The sequence below is a fragment of the Coregonus lavaretus genome (genome assembly GCF_964263955.1).
Source record: "Coregonus lavaretus genome assembly, contig: HAP1_SCAFFOLD_63, whole genome shotgun sequence".
In the NCBI taxonomy this organism is placed as follows: domain Eukaryota; kingdom Metazoa; phylum Chordata; class Actinopteri; order Salmoniformes; family Salmonidae; genus Coregonus; species Coregonus lavaretus.
This window is the reverse complement of record NW_028162761.1, coordinates 1,705,376-1,725,775: the sequence shown is the minus strand read 5'-3', so window position 1 is coordinate 1,725,775 and position 20,400 is coordinate 1,705,376. Positions and strand designations below refer to the sequence as shown.

At 45.0% G+C, this 20,400-nt stretch overlaps 2 long non-coding RNA genes across 2 annotated transcripts; one reads left to right on the top strand and one right to left on the bottom strand.

Annotated features, from left to right (window-relative positions):
* Positions 1-465: 465 nt before the first annotated feature.
* On the top strand, positions 466-1,152 carry LOC311118913. Its single transcript, XR_014611884.1, has 3 exons — positions 466-538; positions 734-884; positions 1,105-1,152. It is a non-coding gene; the product is annotated as an uncharacterized lncRNA (long non-coding RNA).
* Positions 1,153-10,949: 9,797 nt separating this feature from the next.
* On the bottom strand, positions 10,950-15,693 carry LOC311118910. Its single transcript, XR_014611881.1, has 3 exons — positions 15,605-15,693; positions 13,040-13,122; positions 10,950-10,979 (listed from the first exon to the last, which is right to left on the bottom strand). It is a non-coding gene; the product is annotated as an uncharacterized lncRNA (long non-coding RNA).
* Between the last annotated feature and the right edge of the window lie 4,707 nt (positions 15,694-20,400).

Below are 20,400 nucleotides of genomic sequence, written 5' to 3'. Positions count from 1 at the left end.
TTACATGATGAGGTGGGATTGGATTTTGCTGTTTTTTTCCATTCTGTGTTTCTTGCTGATATCTGCACGGGTCCTCTAAAACAGGTTTCATCTACTATTTTTGTAAATGTCTGTTATAGATGGTGAAATTCGTACGCAAGCTATGTTCCAAGTTTATGGTTCCAGCAGCTCTGCAGTGCCATGAGGAGCCTTGTGAAATTGCCTTTGAAGAAAAGGCAAACCATTTACCAGGTTAGTATTTGACTATTATTATGATCAAACACTGTGATATGTGATATTTATCCTTGTACCTTATACCGATATGCTGTATTGGGTTCACAACCAGGGCTAAACTTAACAGATTACTCCACGAGGGTGACATCACACCACAGCAGGTGGATTCATTCCATGAAGCTGTGTTGTGTTTCCTGACAAGTGCTGTGGACTATGCACTTAAGAAGCTGCCACTGGAAGAGCCACTGATCAAGCACGCACAATTTGTAGATGTACGGCAGAGGGCTGAAAGTGACATCGAAGATGTCCTGTACTTTGTTGAAAGGTTAGTTTTTTTTCTCTAATTATTGTCTATCATCTTAGCTAAAATACCCTGTGTTTTATGATGAGGTGTGTTCACTCCTAAACTGCACATGAGATATTCTTATGTGGCTTCTCCTCAAAGATGTGTATGAACTGCTGCTGGTTGATGACTATATACCTAAAACGTAACAACTTGTAACTCTACTTTCATAAATAGGTTTCCCCATCTCCTCCCATACCATTGGCCAGAGGAGCATGACCTTCTGGGTGAGGAGTTTCTAAATTATCAGACCATGCCAATGATATCCCTGCAGGACTAAACTGAAATGGAAAGCTTCTGGGCTGAAATGGCAACCCGGAAGCATAAGGTAATTTTTTTTTCCTTTTTTGTCTTTCCTTTTGGCAGGTGTGGCTTGGCTACATCTGTTGCTTAAAATTGTTGCATGCATATATGTGTCATGCATGTTTCAAATTATGCATGTTTTTATCTGAACTTTGTTAATGGATCAACCTACAGTATACTCACAGTATTAATCAATCAAAAATCAAGGTATGTTTTTCCATTGTGTTTTGGTGCATTTTCCATAGGTGACAGGAGCCAAAGAATTCGAGAGGCTTGCTGCCGTCGCCAAGCTTGTCCTGGTGTTGCCCCATGCAAACGCAGATGCTGAGAGGGTGTTTTCAGTTGTGGGACTGAACAAAACCAAGAGAAGAAACAGCCTAGCATTGGATGGCACCCTGTCCTCAATAATGACCATAAAGATGGCCAATCTGGAGCCCTGCTTCAAATGGGAGCCCCCCTCCGATATCATCAAGGCCTCCAAGAAGGCCACAGGCCAGTATAACCATGCCGACAGATCATAGACAAGAGGCCCATTTGAGATGAGCCAGGTCTGCGCAGAATCGATCACCGGCGATCACCGCCCAATGCATGCTGGTTAGATTTGTGTCCGACTTGATCCCGACTTTCTCTGACGTCATGCACACGCGGGCAACGATAACCTCATGAGATCAAGGCGGCCGCAGTTCTGAGATGCAGGCAGTGCAATTGCTTTTCACCGACTGCAGGACCCAGGCGGACCCAGGACAAAAACTCACTATGTTAACATATGCTATTCCACATAAACATCTAAATGTTTTTCTACAACAATATTAATAGTTAGCTATACCAGTGCAATGACCTTTGGCACACTTTCACAACTCGTAGTGCTACATTCTCACTGCCAAGGACATGATCAGCGACTAATATATTCTTAGCAACACGGTTACACAGTATAACACTGTTTTATATAAATTGCACACACTTCACCTGAGCTTTTAGTGCCTCTGCAATGAGCTGAGCCCCAGTCACATCTTCCATTATTATTGTCGAGAAATCTGTTCAAAGTGCAAACGCGGTTAGCAATGCTTTCTTGGACTTGTTGTTCAGTAGCTTATAAATCGTGTTTAGATCTCTTGCAAATCATTAGTTTTTGTCTGCTTTCCAGCATGCATTACATGAGTAGCTTTTTCTTCTTCAGTGGGGTTTATAGGCAGTTGGCATCCAACGTTATGGTGCATTACTGCCCCCTATTGTACAGAAGTGTGGACATGAGCCGTGCAATAGCAGTCATGAATATTTAATAAACTAGTAGCATTTTTCTTTTTTTATTGCAAGAAATACATAATAAGCCCTCATTATGTGTTTATAACTGCACTTTACTTAACACTTAACTCAATTAAGTCATTATGAGTGTATGACAGTATGAAAAAAATCAAAAATTTATGCACTCACTAACTGTAAGTCGCTCTGGATAAGAGCTTCTGCTAAATGACTAAAATGTAAAATGTAAATGACTTGAGTGTATGCATTATAGATATAGGCTTCATAGAAAGTGTTACAAATGTTCTCCTGTCATCTTATAGGAGATCCATTCATGGATTTAGTTATGGCTTGAGAATGTGACTGGTCTACGGAGTTCTCCTTTATGTCTGTCTTTATATGTGACAACAACTTTTCTGTATTATGTGTATTTCCACAATCAATAATCATAAACGGTACTTCACTATGAATACTTTTGACTATGTGGTTTGAAGTACTTTACCGTTCTCTTGCACATACATGAAGACTACTATAGACAGAAATCAATGCAGTGATGTTTTATTAAATAAAAGCTCGGATTAAAATATCATATTAATAAAATCAGGCATTTGGCTAATTCTTCTTCCCAGAAGCTCCTCTGAATGGTTTGGAGATGGCTCTGGAGAGAGCGTGTAACACCCTGACTATGAGTGGGCGTTTACAGGACTGGGACTCCTGGGGAGCAGGGGCCGGTGTGGTTGTCAGGTCCTCCTTGGGAGGGGGAGTGGATGGAACCTCTGGAACCTCACACTCAGCATCTGTCATAAGAACATTTCATAATCAGAAAATGAATGTGTGTGTTTGTGTCTGTCCGTCTGCCTGCCTGCCTGTCCGTCTGCCTGCCTGTCCGTCTGCCTGCCTGCCTGCCTGTCTGTCTGTCTGTCTGTCTGCCTGCCCGTCCGTCTGCCTGTCCGTCTGTCTGCCTGTCTGCCCGTCCGTCTGCCTGTCTGTCCGTCTGCCTGTCTGTCCGTCTGCCTGCCTGTCCGTCTGCCTGTCTGTCTGTCTGTCTGCCTGTCCGTCTGCCTGCCTGCCTGCCTGCCTGCCTGCCTGTCCGTCTGCCTGTCTGTCCGTCGGTCTGCCTGTATCTGTTGTCACTGTTTTAACAAGCTTGTCATAGGGTGATACATCAATATGACATTATCGATGCTTATCACTTACCCTGTGAAATATGAGTCTCTCTGAGACGTTTGGTAGGCAGTGCATCCTGTTTAGGGTGGCTCTTCGGTTCCCCTTTTGTCTTGAACAGCTGTTGACAAAACACATCAGGACAACTGAGCCTGTGTAAAATACAGAGTGTGCATCCCAAAAGGCACCCTATTCGCTACGTAAGGCACTACTTTTGAAAAGGGCCCATAGAGCGCTGGTAAAAAGTAGTGCACTATATAGGGAATAGGGTGCCATTAGGGACATAGCCATTGACTCTCTCCCATGTGTATTAGGATTGCATTACAGCGTCCTCACTCAACCTCCTAAAGACAATGACAACAGTATTGTTCTAATGCTGAGAGACAATAGGGGTGTAGTGAATCTGTAGGGTAAATTTCAGCCCTGCCTTACAGATGTGATCTCAAAACACAGAGCACCCTACCTTAATCATGATCTTTGGAAACTTATGCATTTTCGGTAGGAAACGCCACTTCCTGTTCTTCTTAGTCTCTTCCCCTCTGGCAGAGGGAAGGCGGGCCATGCCGTCAGCCTTTACATCAGCCGGGCTAAGGCTCCTGGCAGGGAATTCCTCAGTAGCATTAAGGTCAGCTACAACACCATGAGTGATGTCACTTGTGGCATTGCTGGTGTCTGAGTGAGAAGAGCACGCTAGTGTGACCGACCTGTGTACAATAACTGGGAGAAGAGGACGCAGCCATTGAAGTCAGTCAGATCATCCCAAATGGCATTCTCTTCACTTTATAGTGCACTACTTTTGACCAGGACCCATAGGGTCTGGTCAAAAGTAGTGCACTAAATATGGAAGAAGGTGCCATTTTGGACACAACCAGTAAATTTCACATCATAAAATGCAATGTATTGAGCATCATGTTACAATTAAGTCCTATGCAGATGAAAAGAGGTACTTTCACTTACCATCCTCCATTGTAGACTTGGACACATAAGTCAGGCTGTCCATCACCACGTCTGTCATCAACTTGATGACCTGATCCAAAACCATTTCAGCCGATGGTGGCATAGGCCTTCCCATACACTGCCCCAGGAGTCTCCTAACAGAAGTCTGGGCAAAGTTGTAAATGAGCTCTGAGGCATCGTCCTTTGACAGCTTCCTCAGGGCTGGTTTAGGCAGCGCTGGTTGAGAGAGGCTTCTGTGGCCAACCATGGATTGAAGCTGGCGGTTTATGGTTATCTCCTGAATGAGACCATGGACCTTTGCAATCAGGTTGCCAGACGCACTTTGAAGGGCTTCAACTGACAGGAGCCTATCCAGATTTTCTTCTGCTGAAGTCATCTCTGGGTCGTCCGTCTTCATTGTGTCCATTATAGTTTTCACTATGATATTGGTGTCAGATATGTTTATTTCTTGTTGGCTCACAAGCGTTGACCGTGAACCTGTCTCATCCATTGCGATAGAGGTATGGGATTCTGTCCTTGTGATCTCATCGGCAGCGCTCATGTCAGGCAACTGGTCAAGGCTCTCCAGTACAGAGTCTAACATGTTAGTGGCTATCAGACACTCCTCACTTGCAATCTGCCCAACAGATGAACTCTCAGAGTTGGCCACTCTACACTTGATCACATTTAGGATCAAGCTGAGCGTCTTCTTTGCAGTTTTGCTAAAGCCTTCTTGGCTGACTGCCACTGTTACGTCTTTTAGAGCCACAAGAGGTTTGCAACTTTCACTCAATCCACTGCCGTGGAGAGGAGAGGCTCTCTTCAAACTGTTGTTGCTCACAACTGACATACTCCTGGTGGGCAGAGTGACATCCTCACTGCATGTGTCAATTACATGGTGGTCTGTTGAAGAGCCACTCGAAGACACAAGGGTTTTAGACCTTTTAGCCAAACAGACTTTTGACAAAGGCTTCTCACTTCTCACAGACGGAGGGCGGCTCCTGTCCTCAACAAGAGCAGTGTCAGCGGACTTAGAACGTCTGAGTGTCTCCACAGGGGTGGAGTCCAGCACATATTTGGCTGTGGTGACTGACACTGGTGGAAAAGAGAAAAAGATGTTCAGTCTATCCTTTACTCTGTGGTACATGGTTTGAGCAGCATCCAATAAGTTGTCAAAGACAACTCTGGGTTTGAGCTGGGACTCCAGCTTTTTCTCTCCTTGTGGGAAGGAGTCTGCGTCATCCACAGTGTACTGGGATACACTTTCAAGGTCTTGCATGATAATATTTACTATATCTTCGGCTGTAGAAACCGCATGGTGTGAGAAGGTGGTGCTAGGCATGCTCTGTAGCAAAGAATGGCTGGCTTTGCTAGCAGCTCTGAGAATGGTCTCACTCACAATGTGTTTGGCCTTAGCTCGGAACTCAGCACTGTGAAAAATCTGGATGGAAATGTTAGAGGTTCTGCTGGCTGCACTAAGAGATCGCGTGAGTGTGGCAATCTCGGCTGACGTCACTCGAAATGGTGAGGTCCTCCAATTTCGAAATTATCGAGTCCAACTTCTGGTTGAAGTCGAAGGATGAATTTGACGTGCTCTCCCCAACGGAAGCGGAGCAGTCTTCCTTTGAAGTGTCCACCCTCAGCACCGAGATCACCTGTTTGATTACCCCTTTAGTGCAGGTGTCGAGGGTGAGCTGGTGGGCTGAGGCTGAGAACTTAGAAGGGGTCTTACTGTCTGTCTTCTGTACAGGAGATTCCTCCACAGTGGCCTCAGTTACAAGTAGTCCAGTTGCAGAGAGCTCGATTTGCACAGGAGTATTTTTTCCCTCAGTGAGATGGTGGGAGGTGAACAGCTTCCTTAGTTTGTCCAGGGTTTTGGTATAAATCATCTGGGAACCTGAACTCACTTCCACCCAAAACATTTTGCGACCTGATTTCGTACGCATGGAGGCCTTATTGACCTCAGATACCTCATGCAGGTCGGAAATAATTCCACCAAAGAGATCAGAGGATGCCTCCTCAATATTCTCTGAGGAAACATGGACAGATAGGATTTCCGACAGTTTCCCACAAGAGTCGGTTCTATCCAGCGCAGCAGTATATGTCACAGCTGCATCCTGAATGACCTGAATGATGCATTGCTCAGCTTTGACAATATACTCCTCCACTGGTTGACCATGGAGGATGTTAACTTTATCAGCAGGGAGCTCCTTCTGAATACTCACATTCTCCTCTGATGGACATGGGTTGTTGAAGATAATGCTCTCAGTGACCATCTTAGAGGAGGCGAGAGATGAGTCGAGAAGCAGAGATCTGTATATTGTCGAGGTGGACATCTCTGGGTGCTTTATCACAGCAGCCTCCTCCAAAATGCCCGACGGGCCCTGGGGGATGTCAGAGATATCCATGTCCTCAATGGTCTCTACCAGAGACGATAGTAGGTCTCTGGCTGCCAGGTTGGTAGGTCTCTGGTTCTCGAGCTCTGTTTTGATTGCTTGACAGGCAGTTGCCAGAGCAACAGCAGAGCGAGAACACAACTGCTTCAAGGTGGAGTCAGAAAAAGATGATGACAGATCTGTCATGGACATGGTGGAGAGTTGACTCTCAGAGACAAACGGGCTGAGTTTGACAGACACCTGTCTGACCAAGTCCCCAGCAAGAGCTCTCATATCTATTGCTCCACTAGCTGAGTTGTGGGAGCAGGCACTCTGTGGCCTTGACAGGTTCCTGTTATCCAAAAATCCTGTTGTCCAAAAAACCTCAAGTACAAGATCCACAACATCGGATGACACTTCTGTCATTCTGTTGTCGGACAGAAATGTACTTGGATGAATGGTGCCTGCATTCACAGTCCAGTCGGAAATGGAGTTGTTGGACTGACTCTGGACTAGTGGAACTAGACAGGTTTCACTTGGACCTTGGCCAAAGAGCTCTGCCATTTTGAGCAGAACTGATCTTAAGACCTTCGACTTGGAAATGTTCAGCAGTGGGTCGTTGTTGGACAGTCTGTTGGATGGTCTGCTAGCCGATCTGTGAACCACTAGGCTTTGTATTTCTGCCGAAATGGCAGTTAGAAAATAGGTCAAGGGGCTGGTCGCTCTCCCCTCATTTCCTCCGTTGGTTTTTGCCTTGATGATGCTATCTATGATGATGAATATGACCTGTCCAGCCAGAGGACCCAAGATGGCCTCAAGCTCCCTCTCTAACTCAAGGGGAGACTTGTGGCCGAGCGCAATATGCTCTATGGCATGGGAATACATCTTAGAAGTCGCCATGCTTAGCATCTCTTGGGCAAACTGTTGACTTGCTGAGATACTTCCAGTCAGCAGAACTAGAGTTCCCTGACTGACACTTCGCATTAGCTCAGCCAATCTGGAGTTGAGAAGGTTTATAACCAACTCGACAATACCCATCATAAACTTGCCGTCCGTTGACATTTTGCTAGGTCTGTATTTCTCCTGTCTACTCCGTTTGGGCAGCGGTACGATGTCACCCTGCGACTGGCCGCTCTGGACCATGTCGAAGACAGAGTCCTCAGAGATGCCAAACACAGATCTCAGTGGTGCTGAGTGTGGTCTGTGTCTCATCTCTCTATCGCCACCCTCAGGTGAGGAGACATATCGCTCTTCGTTCTCACTCAGCAAAGAGGTCAAACACCTGCAGAATGCACAACATAAATTAATAGTACATGGTAACAAAATAAAAAAATATGATCCAAGAATTTGGGACACAAACTCAACCTTGTTATTGTTATTCAAAGGAAGCATTGTGAACCATCTCAAACCACACTCAGTCCAAACATTAACATTTAGAGTAAACTTTTTAGAGTGGTTGTGTAGTATCTAAGTAGTATTTCTCACTAAGTGGATCTGGAATGGATATTTGTACCTATAACAGGAAAGACCTGCAAAAAGAGGAGGGGATAGAGCTAGGTATCTGTGAGAGGAGGGGATAGGGCTAGGTACCTGTGAGAGGAGGGGATAGGGGTAGGTACCTGTGAGAGGAGGGGATAGGGGTAGGTACCTGTGAGAGGAAGGGATTGGGCTAGGTACCTGTGAGAGGAGAGGATAGGGATAGGTACCTGTGAGAGGAGAGGATAGGGCTAGGTACCTGTGAGAGGCGTGGATAGGGGTAGGTACCTGTGAGAGGAGGGGATAGGGCTAGGTACCTGTGAGAGGAGGGGATTGGGCTAGGTACCTGTGAGAGGAGGGGATAGGGCTAGGTACCTTTGAGAGGCGTGTATAGGGCTAGGTACCTGTGAGTAGAGGGGATAGGGCTAGGTACCTGTGAGAGGAGGGGATAGGGCTAGGTACCTGTGAGAGGCATGGATAGGGCTAGGTACCTGTGAGAGGAGGGGATAGGGGTAGGTACCTGTGAGAGGCATGGATAGGGCTAGGTACCTGTGAGAGACATGGATAGGGCTAGGTACCTGTGAGAGGCATGGATAGGGCTAGGTACCTGTGAGAGGAGGGGATAGGGGTAGGTACCTGTGAGAGGCATGGATAGGGCTAGGTACCTGTGAGAGGAGGGGATAGGGCTAGGTACCTGTTAGAGGAGGGGATTGGGCTAGGCACCTGTGAGAGGAGGGGATAGGGCTAGGTACCTGTGAGAGGAGGGGATTGGGCTAGGCACCTGTGAGAGGAGGGGATAGGGCTAGGTACCTGTGAGAGGCGTGGATAGGGGTAGGTACCTGTGAGAGGAGGGGATAGGGCTAGGTACCTGTGAGAGGAGGGGATAGGGCTAGGTACCTGTGAGAGGAGGGGAAAGGCGTGGGAGTGCGTGTGCTGCAGGCGGTTCTGGCGCTGGTGGACCTGCTGGGTCCTCCACTACAGCTGAATCTGATGCTGCGGCCAAGAGAGGTCACCTCTCCTGCCTCATTACTTCCTGATCCAGAAGAGCTTGGCGAATCAGAGAGCTCTACCTGCATGGTGAGGTCAAGGGCGGGAACAACCACAGTGGATGTAGACTCCATCACCCATGCTACAATACCGATGCACTTGGCACTAAACTCATGTCTGCTCATCTGCAATGTTAAAAGACCATACAGAGTTAGTTTGTTAAAGGGGCTGCACTGATATAAAACGTAGAACCATTTACTCAAGCTAGTCAATTAAAGCAGTGGTTCAGGATTAAAGGTCCTGCAGGATTTCCACAAATGAATGTTTGGTCCATTTTACCAACATTAACTACTTTAGAGGTGACTATAACTCACCCCGGCACGCATATTCTCACTCAGCAGATTCCAATGGCTGAAAAGTAAATAAATGCAAGTACACAATGAACCAAATGACATTACCTCTATTATCTTAGACTACGTTATGGATGGACATTACCTCTATTATTTTAGATTAACCTCTATTATTTATTATTATTATATATTATTATTATTTTAGATTACGTTATGGATGGACATTACCTCTATTATTTTAGATTACGTTATGGATGGACATTACCTCTATTATTTTAGATTATGTTATGGATGGACATTACCTCTATTATTTTAGATTACGTTATGGATGGACATTACCTCTATGATTTTAGATTATGTTATGGATGGACATTACCTCTATTATTTTAGATTACGTTATGGATGGACATTACCTCTATTATCTTAGACTACGTTATGGATGGACCTCTATGGAACTAGGCCACACCCAGACATCCCTGATTGGTTATTTGGTCCGTTGAGTCCTTTGTATTGGCCCGAGACTATGGGAGACTCTCAATCTCCTCGCCTCCTTCTCAAAACCCAATGGATGAGAAGTTCAGAAGGGCGGGACCTCTGGCTTTCTCATCCAATGGGTTTTGAGAAGAGAGGACACGAGGAGTATGCAATTGAGATAGGGAACATATCTAGGGGATGCATGGGGAAGCCAAAGAGCAACTTACTCGTCCTTCATGTCCTGCACAAAGGTGTGTAGGTCTGGGTAGCTTCTCTTTCCCCTGCTGAGGGTGAGGCTGGTCTGGGAAGTTTCATCCTTGTGGGTCACGGTAGTGAATGTCACCACTGCATCCTGATTGCGACAACAGAAAGCAGAGTTAGGTTGGAATTCAATTTTGCGTAATTAAAACACAAAATATCTCAATGAAATGTCATACATGTAATAGAAAAATACATCATACCTCCTGCGACTGAGATCGGATGGCAACAGCCTCGTCCAACTCACTCATTCCTTCAACCTCCTGCGACTGAGATGGGATGGCCACAGCCTCATCCAACTCACTCTCTCCTTCAACCTCCTGTGACTGAGATGGGATGGCAACAGCCTCGTCCAACTCACTCTCTCCTTCAACCTCCTGTGACTGAGATGGGATGGCAACAGCCTCGTCCAACTCACTCTCTCCTTCAACCTCCTGCGACTGAGATGGGATGGCAACAGCCTCGTCCAACTCACTATCTCCTTCAACCTCCTGCGACTGAGATGGGATGGCAACAGCCTCGTCCAACTCACTCTCTCCTTCAACCTCCTGCGACTGAGATGGGATGGCAACAGCCTCGTCCAACTCACTATCTCCTTCATCCTCCTGCGACTCAGATGGGATGGCAACAGCCTCGTCCAACTCACTCCCTCCTTCAATCTCCTGCGACTGAGATGGGATGGCAACAGCCTTGTCCAACTTACTCTCTCCTTCAACCTCCTGTGACTGAGATGGGATGGCAACAGCTTCGTCCAACTCACTCTCTCCTTCAACCTCCTGTGACTGAGTTGGGGTATCTGTCTCTAGAACAGCCTCGTCCAACTTGGTTAGTCTCTCAGCCTCTCTGTGATCTTTATGGGATCTAGATAGAGAAAAGGGAATCTCTCTTAGGTCACTGCTATAATGTGAGTGTGAGGATGTGTTCCAATTATAGAATTAGTATCATAGAATTAGAATCATTCTAGAATTAGAATAGAATCACTCAAATTCTATGGCTCCAATACTCTTGAGATGACTCGGCCTATCCAGAGCCAAATATTTAGAGAATTCTGCCAACTTTTAAAAGGACTCAATGTTAGCGCCTTAGAGCCTTTCATTTATCCTTTCATTATAAGTAAATTCTAATTATAGATGTTCAGTTACATAGCATTGTTTAAAATGTCAACATTGCCCATGGGGAGCCAGATGTCATATGGATATCTACTGTGTCATGTAATGTATACATAAACTCAGCAAAAAAAGAAAACGTCCCTTTTTCAGGATCTTTCAAAGATAATTTGTAAAAATTCAAATAACTTCACAGATCTTCATTGTAAAGGGTGTAAACACTGTTTCCCATGCTAGTCCCCTGTAGCTCAGTTGGTAGAGCATGGCGCTTGCAATGCCAGGGTTGTGGGTTTGTTTCCCACGAGGTGCCTGTATGAAAATGTATGCACTCACTAACTGTAAGTCGCTCTGGATAAGAGTGTCTGCTAAATGACTAAAATGTAAAATGTTGTTCAATGCATTGAACCATAAACAATTAATGAACATGCACCTGTGGAACGGTCATTAAGACACTAACAGCTTACAGACGGTAGTTATGAAAACTTAGGACCCTAAAGAGGCCTTTCTACTGACTCTCAAAAACACCAAAAGAAAAATGCCCAGGGTCCCTGCTCATCTGCGTGAACGTGCCTTAGGCATGCTGCAAGGAGGCATGAGGACTGCAGATGTGGCCAGGGCAATAAATTGCAATGTCCGTACTGTGAGACGCCTAAGACAGCGCTATAGGGAGACAGGACGGACAGCTGATCGTCCTCGCAGTGGCAGACCACGTGTAACAACACCTGCACAGGATCGGAACATCCGAACATCAGACCTGCGGGACAGGTACAGGATGGCAACAACAACTGCCCGAGTTACACCAGGAACGCACAATCCCTCCATCAGTGCTCAGACTGTCCGTAATAGGCTGAGAGAGGCTGGACTGAGGGCTTGTAGGCCTGTTGTAAGGCAAGTCCTCACCAGACATCACCGGCAACAACGTCGCCTATGGGCACAAACACACCGTCGCTGGACCAGACAGGACTGGCTAAAAAAGTGCTCTTCACTGACGAGTCACGGTTTTGTCTCATCAGGGGTGATGGTCGGATTCGTGTTTATCGTCGAAGGAATGAGTGATACACCGAGGCCTGTACTCTGGAGCGGATCTTGGGCGGTGTGTCACAGCATCATCGGACTGAGCTTGTTGTCATTGCAGGAAATCTCAATGCTGTGCATTACAGGGAAGACATCCTCCTCCCTCATGTGGTACCCTTCCTGCAGGCTCATCCTGACATGACCCTCCAGCATGACAATGCCACCAGCCATACTGCTCGTTCTGTGCGTGATTTCCTGCAAGACAGGAATGTCAGTGTTCTGCCATGAAGAGCCTGGATCTGTTGGATCGGAGGGTGAGGGCTAGGATTTAGCCATTCCCCCCAGAAATGTCTGGGAACTTGCAGGTGCCTTGGTGGAAGAGTGGGGTAACATCTCACAGCAAGAACTGGCAAATCTGGTGCAGTCCATGAGGAGGAGATGCACTGCAGTACTTAATGCAGCTGGTGGCCACACCAGATACTGTTACTTTTGATTTTGACCCCCCCCCCTTTGTTCTGTTGGTCACACGTCTGTGGAACTTGTTCAGTTTATGTCTCAGTTGTTGAATCTTGTTATGTTCATACAAATATTTACACGTTAAGTTTGCTGAAAATAAACGCAGTTGACAGTGAGAGGACGTTTCTTTTTTTGCTGAGTTTATATCTCAATGTCCCAACTCTCTAAATACATGGCTCTGGGCCTACCTCTCCATAGGCGGTGACCTTTGACCTACTACTGAATCTGTAGGCCTATGTGATCCTGTAACCAGTCACAAATGTGTCATTAGTGTAAATCACTTACCTGACTTCCTTCATAACATCAGCTTCATTGATGGGGTCATCCAGGTCTATGAGGGTGAGGTCATTCCCACTGACCTCTGACCTCTGAAAGACAGCACAAAGTCATGTTTAGATGTCACCTACTGTGTCGCCTTTTGCGTGTTCAAAACAACTGGGAAATCTCTGACTTCCGACTTCAGTGCGTTCAAGACAACTGGGAAATAGGGAAAAAAAACAAGCTCCGACTGGGAAAAATCATTTTGAACAGTCATCCAACTCGGAATTCCAAGTCGGAAGCAGCGCGGCTTGGCGGGTCATGTTTTGGAGGACGCCTGACTCGACCTTCACCTCTCCCGAGCCTGCTGGGGAGTTGCAGCGATGAGACAAGATCGTAACAAGATCGTAACTACCAATTGGATATCACGAAAAATTGGGGAGAAAAAGGGGTAAAATTACCACCACAAAATGTAAAAAGGAAATCCAAGTCAGAAACTCTGGCATCTTTCTAGAGCTCCGACTTTCCGACCTGAAGATCACGGACATGATTTGACCTAGTTATTTTTTTCGAGTTCCCAGTTGCCTTGAGAGCACCATTAACCCAACTCTCATTGTCACATCATAATGCATCATATTCAGAGAAATAGAATCACCAGAACATCATATCAGGTGTACAGTTCAGTTTACCAGTCAAATTGCCAAGGTCAGAGGCTCTATCCTTTCTAGTGATTCTATTTCTATGGTCACATAATAATGTATCATATCTATGCTTGTGTCCGAAATAGCACCCTAGTTCCAATATAGTGCACTTCTTTTGCCTGGAGCCCTATAGAGTCCCACAGTATGAGTCATAATACCCATAAAACCTAGTGGTCAAACAGGGAAATGGTTCCAATCGTTTTTCCACCATTCATTTTTCCCATTGGGGATTTTAGAAACACTTAAAATAAGGTCTGTGTTTCGTGTAGGCTTACCCTGGTGTGACATTTTGATAACCGTGTAAATCTCTCTAGGACAAGGTGACTTATCAATATATTCGCCTGTATTTACCTCCCAAAAATGTAATGCTTATTAGCTGCTAATATTGCTATCATAAAGAACTACAAATGCCATGATGATCATGCTGATCGAGGCAAAGGTAAGAATCTCTGGATTACATTTACATTTTAGTCATTTAGCAGACGCTCTTATCCAGAGCGACTTACAGTTAGTGTATACATATCTTTTTATTTTTTTATACTGGCCCCCCGTGGGAATCGAACCCACAACCCTGGCGTTGCAAACGTCATGCTCTATCAACTGAGCTACATCCCTGCCGGCCATTCCCTCCCCTACCCTGGGCCAATTGTGCGCCGCCCATGAGTCTCCCGGTCGCGACCGGCTGCGACAGAGCCTGGATTCGAACCAGGATCTCTAGTGGCACAGTTAGCACTGCGATGCAGTGCCTTAGACCACTGCGCCACTCAGGAGTCCGTAGATTAACTATCTAATGTTAGCTAAATGTAGTAATGAATAAATTGGCTGCATTTCTTTAAATGGACAATTCTGTGAACTGTCTAGTGCAAGTCTTAAATTGACACAATACCCGTTAGCAAAGGTGTCAGCTAGAGATGACATGCAGGAGCTTGCAGGGATTTGTAGTTTTGCATGATGTCTACTTTGATGCTAATTAGCATTTTCGAATCTGAGAGTAAATAGAGCCGAATATCCTGATAAAAGTCAACTTGTCCGAGAGAGATTTACAGGGTAAGCCTACACGAAATACAGCCCTTATTTTATGTGTTTCTAAAATCGCCTATGGGAAAAATGAATGGTGGAAAAACGATTGGAACCATTTCCCTGTTTGACCGCTAGGTTTTATGGGTATTATCACACCTCCACTGTAACACTCTATAGAGGGGTTGGTTGTTTAGCAACAAAACTGGCATGCAACTATGGGGCAAAATAGACAGGGTTTGACTTAGACAACATGTAAACTATATTTAGTCTCTAAATGTTTAATGCAAACATAAATACATTTGAACAATGAACTCGTATCAAATACATTGTTACAGTTGTTGTTGGTTAGCTAGGTAGCGAATTTTAGCCATTGCATAGACATGATATCAGTCAAAACACCTCAAAACAAGACTTGGTATCAATAACACCATACAACGAGCTGAAACATGCCACAGAGCTACGATTCCCCACATGGCAGCTTGTTGTTAGCTGAGGTTCAGAATCATAACAAGATACACGACTTCCGGCCATCAATGTGTGAGCATCATTTTCGTGACATCAGCCAACCCTTCTATGGCTCCTGGTCAAAAGTAGTGCACTAGCCCCTGGTCAAAAGTAGTGCACTAGCCTACATAGGGAATAGGGTGCCATTTAGGACGTATTTATGAAGGCGCTGTCATAACCTTTGACCCCCATTTGACCCACAGCAGATTCTACTTACTGTACCTTTAGCCAACTCTCATGACTCCCCGGCCATAGACTTTCTAGTTTGATATTACAGCATGAATAGCACACTATTTCATTTGTTAAACAATATTTAATCCACAGTAATTAATATAATTGAATATTTAAAAATAAATAACATGCCTACCTTGAACTCTTTATTCTCCATCTCCTTGCAAAATCAGCACATTTCCTTGCCAAAATGAACGCGCATCCAGAGCGAAAACAAACGCAATCCTCCAGCACTAGGGAGGATTAGACTGAACTGCTCCAGCGGTTTCTGATCAGTTTCAACGTTTATCAGTGATGACGTAACAATGACCTGTACAGATTTGACGCACTTTCGATCTCGTGCTGATGCAACTCTCTGTGTTGTTGAAAGCTCATGTATGGAAATCCTGCGAGTTGTAAACAAATGTAGGCTATTGTTGCCCTTAAAACTGTAATGTTGAGTACGCCATGAAAAATAAAATACATAACCCACACCGTTAGGCCAAGGTACATGCAATATTATAATAATATATATCTCACTGGTCATTCCCAAAGCCAACACCTCCTTTGGCCGCCATTCCTTCCAGTTCTCTGCTGCCAATGACTGGAACGAATTGCAAAAATCTCTGAAGCTGGAGACTCTTATCTCCCTCACTAACTTTAAGCATCAGTTGTCAGAGCACCTTACCGATCAATGCACCTGTACACAGCCCATCTGAAATTAGCCCACCCAACTACCTCATCCCTATATTGTTATTTATTTTGCTCTTTTGCACCCCAGTATCTCTATTTGCACATAATCTCTTGCACATCTAGCATTCCAGTGTTAATACTATTGTAATTATTTTGCACTATAGCCTATTTATTGCCTTACCTCCATAACTTGCTACATTTGCACACACTGTATATATATTTTTTGTTGTATTTTTGACTTTATGTTTTTTACCCCATATGTAACTCTGTGTTGTTTTGATTGCACTGCTTTGCTTTATCTTGGCCAGGTCGCAGTTGTAAATGAGAACCTGTTCTCAGCTGGCTTACCTGGTTAAATAAAGGTGAAATAAAATAAATAAAAATAAATAAATAAAAAATATTCATCACTTTGCCAATAGACTTCTTGTTCCTTGTTGTATGTAGCCTTTCTTTTGGGATTAGCACCACTGTTACCTAGAAATTGATACTGCGGTTGTCACATAAAACAGATAACCCATAGTTCATTATTAAATAACATAACTAATTTCTTTATTTTATTACTCATAAAATATACAGCAATCTTCAGATACTGAAAGAATTCATGGGAGTTTCGAATTCAGTCACCATTTCATATGTACATGCTAGTTTCATCCTTTTAAAGAAAAAAAAGGACACGAAAAAACCTGTGAACCTCCTGATCCTGATTTGACGAACATAGCATATGTATTGTACATATTTCCAGTTAAAATGATTTTCAAAAAGAGACAAAAACGGGGGTTTGAACAAGCAATCACATAAAAGGATTGAGTGGTTTCATTTTTTTGAAGAAGTTAAAGCAAGCAAAACCTGTCAAAACACATTAATTATAAGACCAAGACAAATAATATATATATTTTTTTTTCAACAGAAGAAAATCTAAATGCTGCTGTCCTACCATTGGTTTACAGTGTTTCTCCTCTCCAAGGGAGGCATGTTTTCTGCCTCGGAATAGTATCAGTGCTTTTCACAAACGTTGTAGTACTTAGTGTGCATCATTGTTTTCGCTCATACAGCTGCCCCTACTCTCCTAACCTCCCCTCAGTAACTAAAGAAGGCACAAAATGATGACATAAATATCACAAGAAAGTAAATTATTCATTCATGTATTCTTTCAAAAATATTTTCTAGAGGGCAAAGGACAGGTAGGTTTAATAACACAAATGTAAATAGTCCTGTCATACAAATGCAAAACTTTACGTCCTAAATGGCACCCTATTCTTTATAGAGTACACTACTTTTGACCAGATCCCTATGGGCCCTGGTCTTAAGTAGTGTACTATAAAGGGGATAGGGTGCCATTGGGGATGGAAATTCATTGAAATTACTCTACGATTTTTTGGTTCCCACAGAGGGTCAGGAGCTTAAGACATGAATGATTTTATTTAAATGTTTGTTCATAAAAAATAAATGATTTCCCCTCCTCCCACATGGATTACAGCCAAGAGGCTAGGTGCGTTCTGACTGTCTTAGTGTGCGGATAAACATGACCATCACTCTCATAAAACTTAAATGAAACATCACTCCTTATGTTTTTTCTCAGCCCAAAACGCCCAATCCCATTTCTACTGTCAAAACAGGTTTTGAAAAGGCTTCTTCCACATATTTTGGTCCATGTCTGTTTTTCACTCAGTGAAGTGCTACTATCCCCTTGGACTACAGGTTATTGCCGTCATAAGGTGTCCGTCTGTCTGTTGGCTGGACAGTTTCTACCGTTTAGGACCTTTGTGGGTAAAGGTAAAGGTGGGGTATAGCAGCAGCAGTTCCTCTGAAGTCCAGTATCTGCTGGAAGGACACCTGGTGGTACGTGAGGATGAGTGTGGCCAGCCAGCCTGTTGTGCCTCCCCCTCTCCCTCCCTCCCTCCATTTCTCTCTCTCCATCTGCGGGACTCTTAAGGCTCCTGTGCGGACTGTCTCGGCTCCGCCTGCCCTTGGCTCCGCTCCTGGGCAGCGACCACCACCACCCTCAGTACGTCTCTGAGTCTGAGTCGTTGAGTTCCTCATCCTTGTAGAAGCCTCCATCGTGTTCGCGGTGGCCGATGTTGTTGAAGCTGCAGTAGGAGCTGTGCTCGCTGCGCAGCACGGGCAGGCTGTCGAAGGTCACACTCTTGGAGGGGCTGGTGGTGTAGTGGTTAATGGCACTGAAGGACAGGCTGGGCGCCGGGTTGCAGGGGGACACGGGCATCATGGTGGCCAGGATCAGCGCCAGGCAGTCCGCCACGTATTTGTTGGGGGCGCAGGCCAAGGCAGGCGTGTAACCTGAGGGGTTCAAACAGAACAGCAGAGGGTCACTTCAGGAGCATCAACGTTTACTACAACACTTTTGGTGAAAAACATGAAATAACACCAGGCTAAGAGATACAAAGTTAAGACAATAACCAAGCAGTGGACTAGAGAGAAACATTTGTGGACACATTGAGAAGAGAAGTACAGAAGAAAACGGTGTTAGCGTTATGGATCTTACCATTCTCATCGACTGCGAGCACGCTAGCACCCTTCACTAGTAGCTCCTGAACCACCACAGTCAGACCATTTCTGGCTGCAACGTGTAACGACCTGAGGAGAAAGTACCGTTAGATTAGCCAGAAGCAAATGAAGATACCTCCTAAATGCCAGACTATTCACTATATAGTGCACTTCTTCCAATTATAATAATAATAATAATATGCCATTTAGCGGACGCTTTTATCCAAAGCGACTTACAGTCATGCGTGCATACATTTTTTTGTGTATGGGTGGTCCCGGGGATCGAACCCACTACCTTGGCGTTACAAGCGCCGTGCTCTACCAGCTGAGCTACAGAGGACCAATTCTTCTGGCCCAATTAATACAGCTGAACCATACGTACGTCTGTAAGGCTGAGTTAGTCGAGTTGTTGAGGTTCCTGTCTGTAATCTTCTCCAATATCAACAAAGCACTGGTTTCATGCCCCTTTAAAAACTAGAGTCAAACATGTCAGACCAAAATTTTAACCAGAGAGAGCCAACTGTTCAGATGAACGTCATCTTCATGTGGGGATGCTCACCTTACTGCAGGCCAGATGAAGAGCAGTGTTCTTGACTGCATCCTGCAGGGTGAGCTCTGCTTTGGCACTGCTCATCAACAGCTCTGACACAGACAGAGAAACATAAAAAAAACTCAATTAGGAAATGAAGCGACTTATTAAAATGTAAAACAGACATGTTGAACTTAAGCCGGCTGGGCGAGGCAAAGCGGAGGAGAGGGGGCTGCGTACCGACAGCGTTGGTTTGTCAGTTCTCAGCAGCCATCATGAGGGAGGTCTTCCCGGAGGCATCAGGGGAGTTGACCTGGGCGTTGTGGCCTAGCAGCAGCTGAAGACACTCCATGTGGTCCGTGAAAGCCGCCGCATGCAGGGGGGTCCTGGAGAGAGAGGAAACTTATTTCACCGACATCATGTAGGACTGTTATAAACAAGTTTGTTCAATTAACCCTGTTTATACCATAGAAATATAAAATCACTAATAGATGTATTAAAAGTAATCTACAATCCCTCATCCAACCCCAGAGGTCATTTTATTCCCCAGACAACATTATTCTCCAGAAGAAAAGGACTTTGTCATGTGCTGTAGTTACCGGTTCTTGGTGTCAGTGGCGTTGACAATGGCCGGCCCCAGAGTGTCAATCAGCATCTCTGCAGCTGCGGCTGAACGAGTTGCCCTCGGTCTTGTGGAAAACCTCCTGTTCCAGCAGCACCTCTACACACGTGTCATGGCCTAGTGGAAGATTGATTCATACAGGAAAAAGATGACGTCGCTGCAGACCACAACAATACTCTCAGAGAAAGCTACACATCTGACAATGGTGAAGTCACAAAAGATGTTTTAGCTACAACATATGCTATGTCAATCCCTGACAAAGTCCTGTTTCAGTGTAAGGTCCTCCACTGAGAGTCATTACCCCTAATTCTGTTGTAGCCTTGTTCATTCCCCCACATGGCTCCGTCCACACCAATCGAATGCTTTTCAAGCCACAAGAGGGAGTGAATGAGTGTACACTTCATGGAGGAGAGAACAGAGCTACAGTCCAGTTAGTCAGTACGTACCGTTGTATGGCCTGCCTAATTCAGGGACATGTTTACGGTGCTGAAGAGAGAAAATCAGAAAAGATCTAGTGTTCTGTTAGTCCAGTACGTACCGTTGTACCAGGCCCAGTGTAGTGGCGTGTAGCCCTGGTTGTCTGTGATGACGGGGAGGGTCTCCACTG